At 38.4% G+C, this 19,954-nt stretch overlaps 1 protein-coding gene across 6 annotated transcripts in view; it reads right to left on the bottom strand.

Moving 5' to 3' along the window:
- LOC126946324 (cytochrome c oxidase subunit 7B, mitochondrial) overlaps window positions 1-19,954 on the bottom strand; it is a 1,159,743-nt gene that overhangs the window by 886,400 nt on the left and 253,389 nt on the right. Inside the window, exon 1 of one of the 6 annotated variants that reach the window (XM_050776494.1) lies at window positions 16,755-16,758. The exons of the other annotated variants lie outside the window; for them this stretch is intronic. The gene's annotated coding sequence lies outside the window, so the exon portion shown is untranslated. Of the gene's footprint in view, window positions 1-16,754; window positions 16,759-19,954 lie in introns of those variants that run through there. 6 annotated transcript variants of the gene reach the window in all.

The following is a 19,954-nucleotide window of genomic DNA, read 5'->3' as shown; positions in this document are numbered from 1 at the left end:
GCAAAGTAAATTGTCAAGCAGCCCAGTGAGTGGCACAGCTCACTTCTTCTGCCTTCCAGGCAACATTCCATGCATCTTTTTGTGTTGTTGGGGTTGTGGTGGTCATTTTTATGAGCATACCAAAAGTTGTCTCAGATTTCTGACAGTGCATGGAAGGAAAAAATCAGGAGACAAGATTTCTCTTTATTTCCAATCCAGGCCCTTTCCCTCAATATCATATTGCCCCCCTCAACCCTGGTGGGAAAACCCCTGGCCCTGCCTGCCTACATCCCTGTGCCTTCCCCCTGTCTGATGCCAGTGATACTCTAGGTGAGAATGTGTCACCTTAGTCTGCAGTTTCCTTTTTACCATTTTTCCCCTTGCTTTGGGTCTCTGGGGCAAGGGTGCAGCGAAAGGGCCCCCCTTCCCTGGGGTACTCTAAGTGGTGAGGCTCACAATCCCAGATCTTCCTTTGGCAGTACAATAAGTCAGTCGTTAACTCAGAGACTAGGTCAGCACTACACACAGACAGCTTTTAAAATATGGATGGCACAGGGTCTTTGGCTTAAGCTGCTTTGGCTGGTCTTTTCTAGGACTCTGACTGTGTCTTCAGTGTGAGCCAAAGGCAACACCAACCAGAGTAGCATCAGCCTGCCTTTCAGAGTTCATACAATGTCATGCTGTCTAGATTTTCATCATGAATGTTCCCAAGACTCAAATGCAAAGGGAATTGAGTTGATTTCAACTGGAAAATATTCCTGCCATCTCAACATTCTCTGGAATAACCTGCTTGCAGCTGTCACGGGGCGGCCCCCTCCCTGCAGTGCATGACTTTTCCAAGGCTCAAGCTCCAGGGATTTGGAGGGAAAAAGGAGGAGAGGACCAGATTCTGTACTGCCACCGTCTCCAAGCCTGGGTGGTGCTTACATTTTTCAGGCCTGGAATTGGAACTCTGTGGTTGGGGTCAGAGGTAGTGAAGAGGGGCTCATAGAACAGGACCCTGCTGGGTGGATCCCTGCTTGCAGCTGGTTGTATTTCTTTAATTGATTGGCTTCCAATAGGAAGAAGTCATCTTCTGATGAAGGAGCAGATTTCCTTGGACAGAGACTCTAACTGGCTAGGTTGCAGGAGAACTGGGGTTAGGTCCCGGATCTGCCATCAACTTACATTTTGGCTTCAGGAAAGTCAGCCATCACCTCTCTGTATTTCAGCTTCTTCCCTTTAAAGTGGAACTACTAATACCTGCTGTTCACATATATGGAGTAAGAATAGGGTGTGAGGGACATTGATGAATGTGCTAGAGGAAATGAAGGAATACCAGGAATTTATTCTTACTTCTCGTCCTGACCCAGGGAACTAAACTAGTTGTACTTCTTTCCTTTCACACTATCCCATGGTGTTGGCAGAATGTCAGGTGACATAGTTTAGATATTTTTCTCCTCAAAATCTCATGTTGAAATTTGATCCCCAGTGTTGGAGGTGGGGCCTTGTGGGAAGTATTTGAGTCATAGGGATAGATCCTTTATGAAGGGCTTTGTGCCATCCTTGCACTAATAAATGAGTTCTTACTCTATTAGTTCCTGCAAGAACTGATTGTTAAAAAGAGCATGGCACCTCCCTCCTCTTTCTCTTCCTTCCTCTCACCATGTAACATGCTGGCTTCTCTCTGCTCTTCCTTCATGTTTCAGACATGGCCCAGGTTGAAGTCCTTTGAAAGGACAAAGCAAGGAGACCACATTTCTCTTTATTTCCAGTCCAGGACCCCTCCCTCAATATAAGTGGAAGATTCCTGAGGCCCTCACCAGAAGCAGATGCTGGTGCCATTCTTCTTCTACAGCCTGCCAAAGTGTGAGACAGATAAACCTCTTTTTAAAAATAAATTACCCAGTCTCAAGTATTCCTTTACAGCAATGAAAAGTGAACTAAGACAGCAGGGTATGGGAAAGTCTCCAGGGATTTATATGGTTAGAAGGCAAGGGGAAAAATGGTTGTAAAAGTGGTAACATAACCTGGAATGAAAGTGAGGATACCCAAAAATCTTATTAGGGAAATGATTACAGCCAGTTGGAAGCAAAGTCCTGTGATAATGAGAAGCTAGACATTGGAATTAGCGGTGAAAGCTAGGGTGCCAGGAAGGTGGAGAGTGCTGCCAAGTTCCCAACACTCTTGCATTCTGAACACTTAAAGACTTAGCACCATGTGGATGGCACCAAGACTTACTCTATGTGCCCTCTGAAGCAGTGACCCAAGCAGTACCTGAGACCATTTACTTGGTGATTAAAGACCCAGTGGTTGGGATTTGGGGAGCAGTGTTCCAAGGTGGTACAGGTCAGTAGTGTCCCAGGCTCTTCTCCTGAAGCCATTCTTCCTCTGTGATCTCTGGGTCTGTGATTGGAGCAGTGGCTTTGAAGATCTCTGAAATGCCTTTTGGACCTTTCCCCCACTGTCTTAACTATCAGCATCTGGCTGCCTTTTATCTGTGATAATCTTATAGTAAGTGGTTACTCAGCAGCACCTTTGGATTTGTCTCTTGAAAATGCTTTTTCTGGCCAGACACAGTGCTCATGCCCATAATCTTAACACTTTGGGAGGCTGAGATGGGTGGATCATTTGAGGTGAGGAGTTTGAGACCAGCTTAGCCAACATGGTAAAACCCCATCTCTACTAAAAATACAAATATTAGACGGGTGTGGTGGTGGGTGTCTGAAATCCCAGCTACTCGGGAAGCTGAGATAGGAGAATCACTTGAACCCTGGAGGCAGAGGTCGCAGTGAGCTACAGCCTGGGTGAAAGAGTGAAACTCCGTCTCAAAAAAAAAAAAAAAAAAAAAAAAAAAAAAAAAAAAAGAGAGAGAGGGAAAGAGAGAAAGAAAGAAAGAAAATGCTCTTTCCATCTCCACCAAATGGCCAGGCTGCAATTTTTTTAATTTTTAAGATTCTGCTAGCATTTTAATTATAAATTCCAATTTTAGATTATCCTCTTGCTTCTATATCTGATTTTAAACTGCTAAAAGCAACCATACCATTTCTTGAACACTTAGAACGCTTAGAAATATCTTTTGACCGATCTCCTAGGTCATTACTGTTGTTTGTCCTTCCACAAAGCCTTAGGGCATAGACACAATGCAGGCAAGTTCTTTGCTAAGGTGTAGCATGGATAACCTTTGCTCTAGTTCCAAATAAGTTCCTCATTTTCATCTGAGACCTTGTCAGCATGGCCTTTACCATCTGTATTTCCATTAGCATTTTGGTCACAACTACATAACCAATCTATAAGAAGTTCCTGGTCTTCCTGTCTTATTCTGAGTCCTCCAAACTCTTTCAACCTTCGCCCATTACCCAGTTCCAAAGCTGTTTGCCCATTTTCAGTTATCTTTATAGTAATACCCCACTCTTGGTACCAATTTTCTCTCTTAGTCTGTGTTGCTATAAAGAAATACCTGAAGTTGTGTGATTTGTAAAGAAAACAGGTTTATTTGGCTCATGGTTCTGCAGGTTGTACAAAAAGCATGGTACCATCATCTGCTTCTGGTGAGAGCTTCAGGCTGCTTCCAATCACAGTAGAAAGAGAAGGGGAGCCAGTATGTTCAGGGATCATATAGTGAAAAAAGAAGCAAGAGAAAATTAGGTGAGATATTCCAGGCTCTTTTTAACAACCAGTTTTCATGGGAATGAATAGAACAAACTTAAATTGTAAATTTGTTTATGTTCATTGTACTGTGAGGACAGCACCAAACCATTCATGAGGGATCTTCCCCCATGACCCAAACACCTCGCATTAGCCATCACTTCCAAAATTGGGAATCAAATTTTAACATGAGCTTCGTTCGGTCAAATACTCAATCTATAGCAGATGGCTTAAGAAAGCACAGCTTTTCTGTGAGAACTGAGAGCTCACATCCACCCAGGAGTAGAGTAAGCTGTTTATTCTTTACAAGAACTCTTTTTAAAAATTTTATTATTATACTTTAAGTTCTAGGGTACATATGCACAACGTGCAGGTTTGTTACATATGTATACACGTACCATGTTGGTGTGCTGCACCCATTAACTCGTCATTTACATTAGGTATATCTCCTAATGTTATCCCTCTCCCCTTCCCCCATCCCACAACAGGCCCCAGTGTGTGATGTTCCTTACCCTGTGTCCAAGTGTTCTCATTGTTCAATTTCCACCTATGAGTGAGAACATGAAGTATTTGGTTTTCTGTCGCTGTGATAGTTTGCTCTGAATGATGGTTTCCAGATTCATCCATGTCCCTACAAAAAACATGAACTCATTCTTTTTTATGGCTGCGTAGTATTCCATGTTGCATACGTGCCACATTTTCTTAATCTAGTCTGTCATTGATGGACATTTGGGTTGGTTCCAAGTCTTTGCTATTGTCAATAGTGCTGCAATAGCCATGGCTTAGGATTGTCATGGCAATTCACACTCTTTTCGGTTCCATATGAACTTTAAAGTAGTTTTTTCCAATTCTGTGAAGAAAGTCATTGGTAGCTTGATGAGGATGGCATTGAATCTATAAATTACCTTGGGCAGTATGGCCATTTTCACAATATTGATTCTTCCTGTCCATGAGCATGGTATGTTCTTCCATTTGTTTGTGTCCTCTTTTATTTCACTGAGCAGTGGTTTGTAGATCTCCTTGAAGAGGTCCTTCACATCCCTTGTAAGTAGGATTCCTAGGTATTTTATTCCCTTTGAGGCAATTGTGAATGGGAGTTCACTCATGATTTGGTTCTCTGTTTGTCTGTTATTGGTGTATAGGAAAGCTTTTGATTGTTGCACATTGATTTTGTATCCTGAGACTTTGCTGAAGTTGCTTATCAGCTTAAGAAGAATTTGGGCTGGGATGATGGTGTTTTCTAAATATACAATCATGTCATCTGCAAACAGGGACAATTTGACTTCCTCTTTTCCTAATTGAATACCCTTTTTTTCTTTCTTCTGCCTGATCACCCTAGCCAGAACTTCCAACACCACGTTGAATAGGAGTGATGAGAGAGGGCATCCCTGTCTTGTGCTGGTTTTCAAAGGGAATGCTTCTAGCTTTTGCCCATTAAGTATGATATTGACTGTGTGTTTGCCATGAATAGTTCTTATTATTTTAAGATACGTCCCATCAATACCTGATTTATTGAGAATTTTTATCATGAAGGGCTATTGAATTTTGTCAAAGGCCTTTTCTGCATCTATCGAGATAATCATGCGGTTATTGCCTTTGGTTGTGTTTATATGGTGGATTATGTTTATTGATTTGCATATGTTGAACCAGCCTTGCATCCCAGGGATGAAGCCCACTTGATCATGGTGGATAAGCTTTTTGAAGTGCTGCTGGATTCAGTTTGTCAGTATTTTACTGAGAATTTTTGCATCGATGTTCATCAGGGATATTGGTCTAAAATTCTCTTTTTTTGTTGTATCTCTGCCAGGCTTTGGTATCAGGATGATGCTGGCCTCATAAAATGAGTTAGGGAGGATTCCCTCTTTTTCTATTGATTGGAATAGTTTCAGAAGGAATGGTACTAGCTCCTCCTTGTACCTCTGCTAGAATTTGGCTGTGAATCCATCTGGTCCTGGACTTTTTTGGTTGGTAAGCTATTAATGATTGCCTCAATTTCAGAGTCTGCTATTGGTGTATTCAGGGATTCAACTTCTTCCTGGTTTAGTCCTGGGAGGGTTTATGTGTCCAGGAATGTATCCATTTCTTCTAGATTTTCTAGTTTATTTGCGTAGAAGTGTTTCTAGCATTCCCTGATGGTAGTTTGTATTTCTGTGGGATCGGTAGTGATATCTCCTTTATCATTTTTTGTTGCATCTATTTGATTCTTCTCTCTGTTCTTTATTAGTCTTGCTAGCGGTCTATCAATTTTGTTTACCTTTTCAAAATACCAACTCCTGGATTCATTGATTTTTTGAAGGGTTTGTGTGTGTGTGTGTGTGTGTGTGTGTGTGTGTGTCTATCTCCTTCAGTTCTGCTCTGATCTTAGTTATTTCTTGCCTTCTGCTAGTTTTTGAATGTGTTTGCTCTTGCTTCTTTAGTTCTTTTAATTGTGCTTTTAGGGCGTCAAATTTAGATCTTTCCTGCTTTCTCTTGTGGGCATTTAATGCTATAAATTTCCCTCTACACACTGCTTTAAATGTATCCCAGACATTTTGGTATGCTCTGTCTTTGTTCTCATTGGTTTTAAGGGACATCTTTATTTCTGCCTTCATTTCGTTACGTACCTAGTAGTCATTCAGGAGCATGTTGTTCAGTTTCCATGTAGTTGAGCAGTTTTGAGTGAGTTTCTTAATCCTGAGTTCTAATTTGATTGCACTGTGGTCTGAGAGACAGTTTGTTATAATTTCTGTTCTTGTACATTTGCTGAGGAGTGCTTTACTTCCAGCTATGTGGTCAATTTTGGAATAAGTGTGATGTGGTGCTGAGAAGAATGTATATTCTGTTGATTTGGGGTGGAGAGTTCTGTAGATGTCTATTAGGTCCGCTTGGTGCAGAGTTGAGTTCAATTCCTGGAAATCCTTGTTAACTTTCTGTCTCGTTGATCTGTCTAATGTTGCCAGTGGGGTGTTAAAGTCTCCCATTATTATTGTGTGGGTGTCTAAGTCTCTTTGTAGGTCTCTAAGGACTTACTTTATGAATCTGGGTGCTCCCGTATTGGGTGCATATATATTTAGGATAGTTAGCTCTTCCTGTTGATCCCTTTACCATTATGTAATGGCCTTCTTTGTCTCTTTTGATCTTTGTTGGTTTAAAGTCTGTTTTATCAGAGACTAGTATTGCAGCCCTTGCCTTTTTTTTTGTTTTCCATTTGCTTGGTAGATCTTCCTCCATCCCTTTGTTTTGAGCATATGTGTGTCTCCACACATGAGATGGATCTCCTGAACAGCACACTGATGGGTCTTGACTCTTTATCCAATTTGCCAGTCTGTGTCTTTTAATTGGGGCATTTAGCCCATTTACATTTAAGGTTACTATTGTTATGTGTGAATTTGATACTGTCATTATGATGTTAGCTGGTTATTTGGCTCATTAGTTTCTACGGTTTCTTCCTAGCATCAATGGTCTTTACAATTTGGCATGTTTTTGCAGTGGCTGGTACTGGTTGTTCCGTTCCATGTTTAGTGCTTCCTTCAGGGTCTTTTGTAAGGCAGGCCTAGTGGTGACAAACTCTCTCAGAATTTGATTGCCTGTAAAAGATTTTATTTCTCCTTCACTTACGAAGCTTAGTTTGGCTGGATATGAAATTCTTGGTTGAAAATTCCTTTCTTTACAAATGTTGAATATTGGCCCCCACTCTCTTCTGACTTGTAGAGTTTCAGCCAAGAGAGCCAATGTTAGTCTGATGGGCTTCCCTTTGTGGGTAACCCGACCTTTCTCTCTGGCTGCCCTTAACATTTTTTTTTTCCAACTTTGATGAATCTGACAATGATGTGTCTCAAGGAGTATCCCTGTGGCATTCTCTGTATTTCCTAAATTTGAATGTAGGTCTGCCTTGCTAGGTTGAGGAAGTTCTCCTGGATAATATCCTGCACAGTGTTTTCCAACTTGGTTCCATTCTTCCCGTCTCTTTCATGTACAGCAATCAGACGTAGATTTCGTCTTTTTACATAGTCCCATATTTCTTGAAGGCTTTGTTCATTTCTTCTTATTCTTTTTTTCTCTAAACTACTCTTCTCACTTCATTTCATTCATTTGATCTTCATTCACTGATAACCATTATTCCAGTTGATTGAATCGGCTACCAAAGCTTGTGCATGTGTCATGTAGTTCTCGTGCCATGCTTTTCAGCTCCATCAGGTCGTTTAAGAACTTCTCTACACTGATTATTCTAGTTAGCCATTCGTCTAATCCTTTTCAACGTTTTTAGCTTCTTTGTGATGGGTTCGAACATCCTCCTTTAGCTCGGAGAAGTTTGATTGTCTGAAGCCTTCCTCTCTCAACTCATCAAAGTCATTCTCTGTCCAGCTTTGTTCCATTGCTGGCGAGGATCTGCTTTCCTTTGGAGGAAAAGAGGTTCTCTGATTTTTAGAATTTTCAGCTTTTCTGCTCTGGTTTCTCCCCATCTTTGGGGTCTTATCTACCTTTGGTCTTTGATGATGCTGATGTACAGATGGGGTTTTGGTGTGGGTGTCCTTTCTGTTTGTTAGTTTTCCTTCCAACAGTCAGGAATCTCAGCTGCAGGTCTGTTGGAGTTTGCTGGAGGTCCACTCCAAACCTTGTTTACCTGTTTATCACCAGCAGAGGCTGCAGAGCAGCAAATATTGCAGAACAGCAAATGGTGCTGCCTGATCATTCCTCTGGAAGCTTCATCTCAGAGGGGGATCTGACCATGTGAGGTGTCAGTCTGCCCCTACTGGGAGGTGCCTCCCATTTAGGTTACTCAGGGGTCAGAGACCCACTTGAGGAGACAGTCTGTCTGTTCTCAGATCTCAAACTCCATGCTGGGAGAACCACTAGTGGAATCTACAGAGGCAGGCAGGGCTCCTTGAGCTGTGGTGGGCTCCACCCTGTTCGAGCTTCCTGATCACTTTGTTTACCTACTGAAGTATCAGCAATGGTGGACGCCCCTCCCCCAGCTCACTGCCACCTTGCAGTCCAATCTCAGACTGCTGTGCTAGCAATGAGAGATGTTCTGTGGGCGTGGGACCCTCCGAGCCAGGCATGGGATATAATCTCCTGGTTTGCCATTTGCTAAGACTCTTGGAGAAGCACAGTATTAGGGTGGGAATGACCCGATTTTTCAGGTGCTGTCTGTCTCTGCTTCCCTTGGCTAGGAAAGGGAATTATCTGACCCCTTGTGCTTCCCAGTTGAGACAATGCCTCACCCTGCTTTGGCTCTCTCTTGGTGGGCTGCACCCACTGTCCTGCACCCACTGTCTGGCAAGACCCAGTGAGATGAACCCAGTACCTCAGTTGGAAATGCAGAAATCACCCGTCTTCTGCGTCGCCCACACTGGGAGCTGTTGACCAGAGCTGTTCCTATTCAGCCATCTTGGAACCTCCCCAGCACTGAAGAACTCTTTTATGATTTTTTTTTTTTTTAAAAGAAAGAAAAGAAAACCTGGGAGAGTCTGATTGGAATAGGTTTCATATTTTTTGGTGAGGACATGCTTACCTTTGCAGTGACAGTAAGCCCATGGGTTATCTTCTGACCTCCTGGTTCATAGCCCTTTGTACATTGGAAAGAGCATTCATAGCCCTTCTTTCACTTGAGTTGTCCAATATAGTGGAGAGAAATAGGACAAGATTTATCATATTTATTTGACACATAAAGATACTGATACTTGGCAAGATAAAGTGACGGGGAAGAGCCCCTAGTTATTACATGATATTGTCAGGTTGATAATTGAACAAGTTTGGACAACATGCTTTCCTCCTTTCCCACTATTTCCAGTCTGCTGTCAAGTCTTGGGTGATTCCCTTTCTTCTGTTGTTCTGTTTTTTCCTTTTTTGTATAAATTTAGGGAGTATAATGCAGTTTTGATATAGGGATATATTGTTAGTGGTGACCTCTAGGCTTTTAGTGTAACCATCACATGAATAGTGTACATTATACCCAGTTAGTAATTTCTTATCCCTCAACACCTCTCACACTTCAAGTCTCCAATGTCTACTATTCCACACTCTATGTCCATGTGTGCACATTATTTATTAATGGCAAAAACCACACTTATGTTTTCACCAACCTACATAGCCCCTGAATATAAGTGAAAAAAATGTTGTATTTGACTTTCTGTTTCTATGTTGTTCACTTAAAATAATGGCCACGAGTTCCATCCATGTTTCTGCAAAAACCATTATTTTATTCTCTTTTATTACTGAGTAGTATTTCATGTTATATGTATACTACATTTTCTTTATCTAATCCTCCATTGATGGACACTTAGTTTGATTTCATATCTTTGCTATTGTGAACAGTGTTGTGATAAACATGTGAGTGTAGATATCTTTTTGATATAATGATTTGTTTTCCTTTGGGTAGATACCTTGTAGTGGGATTGCTGGACCAAATGGTAGCTGTATTTTTAGTTCTTTGAGAAATCCCCATATAGTTTTCCATAGAAGTTGTACTAATTTACATTCCCCCCAACAGTGTATAAATGTTCCCTTTTCTCTGCATCTTTGTCAACATCTGCTTTTTTTTTTTTTTTTGGCTTTTTAATAATAGTTATTCTGACTGCGTACCTACCTTGTCTTGATCAGTCCACTTTTCTGCATTGTCATTGTCCCTGTATCTCAAACCCTTCAGTCCACCCTTCAATCTATTTTCTATGCAGCAGTCAGAGTAGCCTTTCTAATATGTAAAGCTGGTCATGACACTCTCCTATTTATTACATTTCCAGTTGCTCTTAAGATAAACAACAATCTCTTGAACCTATGCTTGAACCTTCAGCTATGCCCTGACCCCAGAAGTGGAGTGTACGAGGCAGGCAGGCTTCCTTGAGCCTAGACATCTCCACGTGGTCTTACTAGCTTAACTCTCCATCCCTATCTCTTTCCACCCCTCCTTTGCATTCTTCTGTCCAATAACTTTGACATTTTTGAAGTTTTTGAAGATTCTTGGCTTTCTTCTTACTCCTGTCTCTGCCTTTCCTATTCCCTCTGCCTACCATACTCTATTCCCCACTCCTCTTTACTTGGCAACCTTTTACTTGTCCTTCAAGACCTGTCTCCAGCATTGCCTTCTCAGGGAAATTTTCACTGAGATTTCTTTCTACCCAAGTTGAGTTAAGTGTCCCTTCTCTGAACTTCTGTGACACCCAGAACTTCTTGTTAATATCGCTGTTATTATGCCATATTATAATCATCCATTGATATGTATTTTCCAGCAGATTGTGAGTGCCATAAGATCAAGAATCATGTCAATTTTAACTGTCAACAATGTCTCCAGCACCTAGCACAGGGCATGGTGCAAAATGGATGCTTATAGATATTTCTTGATTAATTGGATGAATGAATGCATGAAGAAATGTGAGAATAAATGAATGATGAATACCATGTCACCCACCCTGCACCCTAGTGTTTTTTCTACTTTGAAGCAGCATATTGGAATATAAAGATAGTCATTTAGCCTTCTGGTTATCATTCTCAGTGAATATTTAGGGCATGTTTACTAGTAATAGGACCTTAATCTTGGAGGAAGGGGCCTGGCATCTGCTGTGTGCCTGGCACACCCCTAAACTATCCACATACAATGCATTCATTCAGCAGTTAAATCTTTAGTACCTACCCTATGCCAGTGGAAACTATGATTATCCTTACTTTATGGATTAGGGAACTGAAGATCAGAGAGGCTAAGTCATTTGCCAAAGACCACACAACCATTAAGTGGTAAAGCTGGAATTTAAGTGGTAAAGTTTGGAAGCTGGGCTTTGAATCTAACCTTGTGTGATTCTAAAACATACCTGCTGTATTGAACTAACCCAGACCATGGTTACTTGAGAACAAGGTCTGCTTTCCTATTCTCTACATTATAGGATACCCAACAAAAGTTTAACACTTAAATAATGATGTTATCAATGACTCATTAAGGCTATAGCTTTTCAGCAGTTCATAGATTTACAGAATGGAACAAATTTCTATGCATTGCCTTATCTTAGTCCTCTTCTCCTGGCAGCTGAAATAGTCATTTGTAATAGAGGCCAGTGCAGAAAAAAAAAAGGCTAGTACAATGGAAATTCTATGTTTGAACCGTATCTTAGGGGCAACTGCAGAGGAAAGGCTGCCTTTCTCAGAACTTGGCTGTGAGGATCTGACTGAGATTTTCTCTTATTATAATAATGACTCAGTTGTATAAGGAAATGCAGTTTACAGATCATTTTTATATCTCCTATTTTATTTGAAACTCAGAACTTCATTTGAGGGTGAAGAAACAGGCTCAAAAATACCGTGTCACTTTGTTAAGGTAACACAGAACTGGAATTTATAGGTTTCTCAACTGTAAAAAAGACTACACAAATGGAAAGATTTAATTTTATTGGGCTTAGGATAATTTGCTGGGAAGAGAGGCTGGTCTGTTTCTCACAGCTATGTGTGTTAGAAGACAAGTAGTGGAAGAGTCAGGCTATAGATTGCTTGTAAACCACGCACGAGTTTTTTACTTTCCTTGTTGTGTGAAGTATAGTCTGCTACTTGTTCAATATTGGTTCTTCTATTCTGTAGTAATGAACATTTTAATCAAATGCAAGGCTGCCCAGCTCAAGACTGTGTTTCCAAGCCTCTCTTTCTGCTAGGTGTTACCATTTGACTAGGTTCTGGCCAGTGGCAGAGATGTCTAAAACTTTTGTGTTGCTTTTCTTTACTTCCTCTTTTTTTTAAAAAATAAATTTATTGTTTTTATTTAAGATGTACAGCTTGATATAATAAGATACATGGCTACTATAGTGGAACAAGTTAACCTACCCATCATCTAACATAGTTACTCATTCCCTCCTCTACCCCTGGCAAGAACAACTATAATCTATTCATTTAAAGTACTGAATAAAATACACTATTATTAACTATAGCCCTCATGTTGTACATTAGATCTTTCAAATTGTTCATCCTACATATTTGCTACTTCTATGCTTTGATCTACATCTCCCTATTTCCTACTTCTCTCTCGCCCTGGTAACCAATACTTTATTCTATATCTCTATATACTTGACCTATTTTTTTAATCCCACATATAGATGAGATTATGCAATATTCTTATTTCTGTGTCTGGCTTATTTTACTTAGCATAATGTCCTCCAGATCCATCCATGTTGTGGGAAATGGCAGGATCTCCTCCTTTATTAAGGCTGAATAATATTCCATTCTATATGTACAGCCGTGTATTGCTTAATGATGGGAATTCATTCTGATACATGTGTTGTTAAGTGATTTCATCATTGTGTGAACATCATAGACTGTACTTTCACAAACCTAGATGGTGTAACTTACTACACACTTAAGCTATATTGTATAACTTATTGTTCCTAGGCCATAAACATGTACAGCCTGGCAGTGTACTGAATACAGTAGGCAATTGTTACACAATGGTGTTTGTGTACCTAAACATAGAAAAATACAGTAAAAATATGGTATTAAAGTCTTATGGTACCACCATTGTATATACAGTTCATTGTTGATCAAAAGGCCATTATGTAATGCATAACTGTATACCACAGTTTCTTTATTCATTTGTCCACTGTTGGATACCTAGGTTGTTTTTATATCTTGGCTGCTATGAATAATGCTGCAATGAACATGAACGTACAAACATCTTTATGAAGTTATGATTTCACTTCCTTTTGGTATGTACCCAGAATAAGGATTGCTGAGTCATACAGCAGCTCTAATTTTATTTATTAATAGCCTCCATTCTGTTTTCCGTAATAACTGCACCAATTTACATTCCCACCAGTGGTATACAAGAGTTCCTGTTTCTCCATATTCTCACCAACACTCGTTATCTCTTGTCTTTTTGATAATAGCTATCCTTATAGGTGTGAGGTTTTTATTTGCATTTTCTTGATAATGAATAATGGTGAGCACCTTTTCATGTACCTGTTGGCCATTTCTGTGTCATCTTTGGAAAAACGTCTATTTAAGTTCTTTGCCCATTTTAAAATTTGGCTATATATTTTTTTGTCTATTGAGTTGCATGTGTTCTTTATAAATAATGACTATTAACCTCATTTTATTTATGGTTTACAAGTGTTTCTCTCCCAATATATAGGTTGCCCTTTCCTTTTGTTGGCTGTTTTTGATGCTATGCAGAAGCTTAGTTTGATATACTCCCATTTATTTATTTTTGTTTTGTAGCTTGAGATTGTGGTGTGATATCCAAGAAATTGTTGCCAATACCAATGTCAAGGAGATTTTCCCCTATGTTTTCTTCTAAGAGTTTTATGGTTTCAGGTCTTACATTTAGGTTTTTTATTCATTTTGAATTAACTTTTGTATATGGTGAGTGATAAAGGTTTAATTTCATCTTTTTGCATATGGAAATCCAGTTTTCTCAGCACCATTTATTGTAGAGACTATCCTTTTCTCATTGTGTCTTTTGGGTGCCCTTGTTGAAATTAGTTGATAATTGTTTTTTATTTATTTCTGGTCTCTCTATTCTATTCCACTGATCTATGTGTCTGTTTTTATATAAGTACCATAGTGGTTTGATTATTACAATTTTGTAATATAGGTTGAAATCAGGAAGTGTGATGCCTCCAACTTTGTTTTTTCTTCTTAAAATTGTTTTGGCTATTTGAAGTCTTTTGTGTTGTGGTTCCATTTGAATGTTAGGATTTTTTTCCCCTATTTCTGTGAAGAATTCCATTGGAATTTTGATACAGATTGCATTGAATTTTTATATCGCTTTAGGTAGTATAAACATTCTAGGAATATTTCTTCTTTTGATCAATGAGCATGGAATATCTTTACTTCTAATTGTGTCCTCTTCAATTTATTTTATTAATGTTTTGTAGTTTTCAGTGTACAAGTCTTTTACCTCTTTGGATAAATTTATTTGTAAGTATTCTCTTTTCTCTGATGCTATTGTAAATGGGATTGGTTTCTCGATTTTCTTTTCAGTCAATTCCTTATGTATATACAAATGCCATAGATTTTTGTAAGTTGATTTTGTATCCTGCAACTTTACTGAATTTATTTATTAGATCTAATAGTTTTTTGGTGGTGTCTTTGGGGGTTTCTACATATACGATAATTTCATCTGCAAATGGAGATAATTTTCTTTCTTTCTTTCTGATTTTTTTTTAGGTCTTATTTTTGTCTATTTGCTCTTGATAGCACTCCCACTACTATGCTGAATAGGTAGCAAAAGTGGCCATCCTTGTTTTGCATCAGGTAGCAGAGGAAAGAAAGGCTTTTCGTTTCTCCCCATTGATTATGATGTTTGCTGTGGGTTTTTCATAAATGCCCTTTATTATGCTGAGGAACTTTCCTTCCATATCTAAACTGTTAAGGGTCTTTATCAATAAAGAATATTAAACTTTGTTGAATACTTTTTGTGTCAGTTGATGATCATGTGGATTTTGTCTTTCAGTCTGTTCATGTGATGCAACACATTGATTGATTTGCATGTATTAAACCAACTGTGCATACCAGGGTAAATCCCACTTGATCATGGTGTATAATTTTCTTGATGTACTGTTTAATTCAATATGCTAATATTGTATTAAGGATTTCTGCATCAATGTTTATAAGAAATATTGGCCTTTAGTTTTCTTTCATTGTGGTGTCTTTGTCTGGCTTAGGTTTCAATGTTATGTTGGCCTTATAAGATGTGTTAGGAAGTATTCTCTCCACCTCTATTTTTTGGGGTAGTTTAAGAAATATTTGTATTAATTCTTCTCTGAATGATTGGTGGATTTCAGCTGTGAAATCATCTGGTCCAGGGCTTCTCTTTGAGGGGAGATTTACAATTATTATTACAATCTCTTTGCTAGTGGTTTATTCAGGCTTTCTGTTTCTTCATGATTCTACCTTTATAGGTTGTATTTTTTTCTAGAAATTTATACGTTTTCTCTAGGTTATCAGATTTTTTGGCATATAATTGTTTATGACAGTTTCATATAACCGTTTTTCATTTGCCCAGTTGAGATCAGAAGGACCATATGAGCCTTTTTATTTCTAATTTGTCTGCTGTAATTTCTCCACTTTCTGTTAGTTTGTTCTTGTTTTACTATTTCCATGAGACATAAGGTTTGACTACTTCGTTGAGATCTTCTCTTTTTTAAATGAAGACATTTATCATTATAAATTTCTCTCCTAGAACTGCTTTTTCTGCATCTATAGGTTTTGACATGTTATGTTTCCACTGTCATTTTTCTCCAGATTTTAAAAATTTCCCTTTTGATTTCCTTCTTGACACATTTGTTACTCAGGAGCATGTTTTTAAATTTTTACACATTAGTGAATTTTCCAAAATTGTTACTGATTTCTAGTTTTATGCCATTGTGGTGGGAAGCAGTATGTGATATAATTTTGATCTTCTTAAGTTTCTTAAGACTTGTTTTGTGACACACCATACGGTCCATCCAGGAGAATGTAACATGTACACTAGAGAAGAATATGTATTCTGCTGCATTTGGATAGAAGGTTTTGTATATACCCATTAGGTCCATTTTGTCTAAAGTGCAGTTTAATTTCAGTAGTTCCTTATTAATTTTATGTCTGGTTGATCTGTTCATTCCTGAAAGTGAGGTATTAAAGCCGCCTAATATTATTGTACTGCTATCTATTTTTTCTTTATATTTATTAACGTTTGCTTTATATACTTAGGTGTTCTAATGTTGAGTGGATCTATATGTACATTTGTTATGTTTTCTTGATGAACTGAGCCCTGTATCATTAAATAATGACCATCTTTGTTTCTTTTGACAGTTTTTGAATTGAAGTCTATTTTCTATAGCCACTTCTACCGTCATTTGATTATCATTTTCATGGAATATCTTTCTCCATCCCTTCATTTTCAGCCTATGTCCTTAAGGCTAACGTGAATCTCTTGAAGGCAGCATACATGTAAGGACTTACTACTGTCATTTTGTTAATGATTTTCTACTTGTTTTGTAGAACCTTTGTTTCTTCCTCTCTTGTTTATCTTTGTGATTTGGTTATTTTCTGTAGTGCTGTTTTGATTCCTTTCATTATATGTTTTTGTGTGTATATGCTATAGTTTTTGCTTTATGGTTACCATGAGGCTTACATAAAATATAATTATAATAGAATATTTTACAGTAATAACAAATTAACTTCAGTAGCATACAAAAATTCTAAAATGTTACCTTCCCCCTGATAATTTGTCATTTTGGTGCCAGAGTTTATATCTTTTTGTATCATATATTTCTTTTTAAAATTTTTATTTTATTATTTTAATTTTTAATTTCTATTTTAGGCTCAGGGCTACATATGCAGGGTTGTTGTATCACTAAATTGCATGTCATAAAGGTTTGGTGTGCAGATTAATTCACCACCCAGATATTAAGTAGAGTACCCAATAGGTAGCTTTTCAATCCACTTCCTCCCCCGACATTCCAGCCTCAAGTAAGCCCTGGTGTCTGTTTTTTCCTTCTTTGTGTCTATGTGTGCTCAATGTTTAGCTCCCACTTAAAAGTGAGAACTTGTGGTATTTGGTTTTCTGTTTCTGCATAGGTTTGTTTAGGACAATGGCCTTTAGCTCCATCTATGTTCCCGCAAAGGACATGATCTCATTATTCTTTTTTGTGGCTGGATAAAGAAATGTAGCACATTTTCTTTATCCAGACCACCAGTGATGGGCAGTTAGGTTGATTCCATGACTTTATTATTATGAATAGTGCTGCAATGAACATGTGTCTTTGTGGTAGAAGGATTTTTATGGTAGAAAGATGTTCATTCCTTTGGATATATACCCAATAATGGGATTGCTGGGTCAGATGGTAGTTTTGTTTTTACGTCTCTGAGAAATCACCACCCTGCTATCCACAATGGTTGAATTAATTTACATTCTCACCAGCAGTGTATAAGCCTACCTATGCTTTTACAGCCTCACCAGCATCTGCTATTTTTTGACTTTTAGTAACAGTCATTCTGACCGGTACGAGATACCATCTAATTGTGGTTTTGAATTTCATTTCTCTAATGATTAGTGATGTTAAGCATTTTTTCATATGCTTGTTGGCCGCATGTATGTCTTCTTTTGAAAAGTGTCTGCTCACGTCCTTTGCCCACTTTTTAGTGGGGTTGTTTGTTTTCTGCTTGTTAATTCATCTAAGTTTCTTATAGATTCTTGATGTCAGACCTTTGTCAGACTTGTAGTTTGCAAATATTTTCTCCCATTTTGTGTGTTGTCTATTTACTCTACTGATAGCTTATTTTGCTGTGAGGAATTTTTTTTAAGTTTAATTAGATCCCATTTGTCAATTTTTGTTTTGCTGAAATTACTTTTGGCATCCCGTTATAAAATCTTTGCCAGGTCCTATGTCCAGAATGGTATTGCCTAGGTCATCTTTCAGGGTTTCTATAATTGTAGGTTTTACATTTAAGTCTTAAACCCATCTTGAGTTGATTTTTATATACGATGTAAGGAAGGAGTCCAGCTTTAATCTTCTGCCTGTGGCTAGCCAGTTATCCCAGTACAATTCATTGAATAGTGAGCCCTTTCCCCATTGCTTGTTTATGTCAATTTTATGAAAGTTCAGATGGTTTTATGTGTGTAGCTTTATTTCTGGGATCTCTATTCTGTTCCATTGGTCGGTGTGTCTGTGTACTAGTATCACGCTATTTTGGTTACTTTAGCATTGTAATATAATTTGGAGTCAGGTAATGTGATACTTTCAGCTTTGTTCTTTTTGCTTAGGATTTCTCGGGCTATTCAGGCTCTTTTTTAGTTCCATATGAATTTTGAAATAGTTTTTTTAATTGCTAAAAATGACATTGGTAGTTTGATAGGAACAGTGTCAAATTCATAAATTGCTTTGGGCAGTATGGCCATTTTAACAATATTGATTCTTCCAATCCATGAATATAGAATGTTTTTCCTTTTGTTTGTGTCATCTCTGATTTCTTTGAGCATTGTTTTGTAATTCTCATTGTAGAGTTCTTTCACCTCCCTGGTTAGCTATATTTCTAGGTATTTTATTCATTTTATCATGATTATTAATTGGATTGCATTTTTTATTTGGTTGTCAGCTTGGAAGTTATTGGTTTATAGAAATGCTATGGAGTTTTGCATATTCATTTTGTAGCCTGGAACTTTGCTGACGTTGGTTATCAGATCTAAGAGCTTTTGAGTGAAGACTGTGTGGTTTACCTGGTATAGAATCATGTTGTCTGCAAAAAGAGATAGTTTGACTTCCCCTCTTCCTATTTGGGTGCCTTTTATTTCTTTCTCTTGTCTGATTGCTCTGGCAAGGGCTTCCAGTACTATGTTGAATGGCATCCTTGTCTTATTACAGGTCTCAAGGGGAATGCTAAGGGATGCAGTGACTCCTCAAGTGGGTCCCTGACCCCCGTGCCTCCTGTCCGGGAGACACCTCTCAGCAGGGGTCGACAGAAACCTCATACAGAAGAGCTCCAGCTGGCATATGGTAGGTGCCCCTCTTGGACAAAGCTTCCAGAGGAAGAAGTAGGCAGCAATCTTTCCTGTTTTGCAGCATCTGCTGGTGATACCCAGGCAAACAGGGTCTGGAGTGGACCTCCAGCAAACTCCAGCTGACATGCAAAAGAGGGGCCTGACTGTTGGAAGAAAAACTAACAAACAGAAAGCAATAATATCAACATCAACAATGAGGATGCCCACACAAAAACCCCATCCAAAGATCACCAACATCAAAGATCAAAGTTAGATAAATCCATGGAGTTGAGAAAGAAACATGCAAAAAAGCTGAAAATTACAAAAACCAGAATGCCTCTTCTCCTAAGGATCACAACTCTTCATGAGCAATGGAACAAAACTGGATGGAGAATGAGTTTGATGAATTGAAATAAGTGGGTTTTAGAAGGTGAGCAATAAAAAACTCTGAGCTAAGGAAGCATGTTCTAACTCAATGCAAGGAAGCTAAGAACCTTGATAAAATGTTACAGGAGATGCTAACTAGAATAAGCAGTTTAAAAAAGAACATAAATGACAAGATGTGGCTGAAAAACAGAGCACAGGAACTTTGTGAAGCATACAGAAGTATCAATAGCTGAATTGATCAAGGAGAAGAAAGAATATCAGAGACTGAAGATCAACTTAATGAAATAAAGCATGAAGACAAGATTAGAGAAAAAAGAATGAAAAGGAATGAACAAAGCCTCCAACAAATATGAGATTATGCAAAAAGACCAAACCTACAATTGACAGGGAGAATGGAACCAAGTTGGAAAACACACTTCAAAATATTATCCAGGAGAACTTCCCCAATCTAGCAAAACAGGCCAACATTCAAATTCAGGAAATAGAGAACACAACTAAGATACTCCTCAAAAAGAGCAACCCCAAGACACATAATTGTCAGATTCATCA

This window comes from Macaca thibetana, chromosome X (genome assembly GCF_024542745.1).
Source record: "Macaca thibetana thibetana isolate TM-01 chromosome X, ASM2454274v1, whole genome shotgun sequence".
Classification (NCBI taxonomy): Eukaryota; Metazoa; Chordata; class Mammalia; order Primates; family Cercopithecidae; genus Macaca; species Macaca thibetana.
The sequence above is the reverse complement of the archived record's forward strand: the minus strand, read 5'-3'. Positions and strand labels throughout refer to the sequence as shown.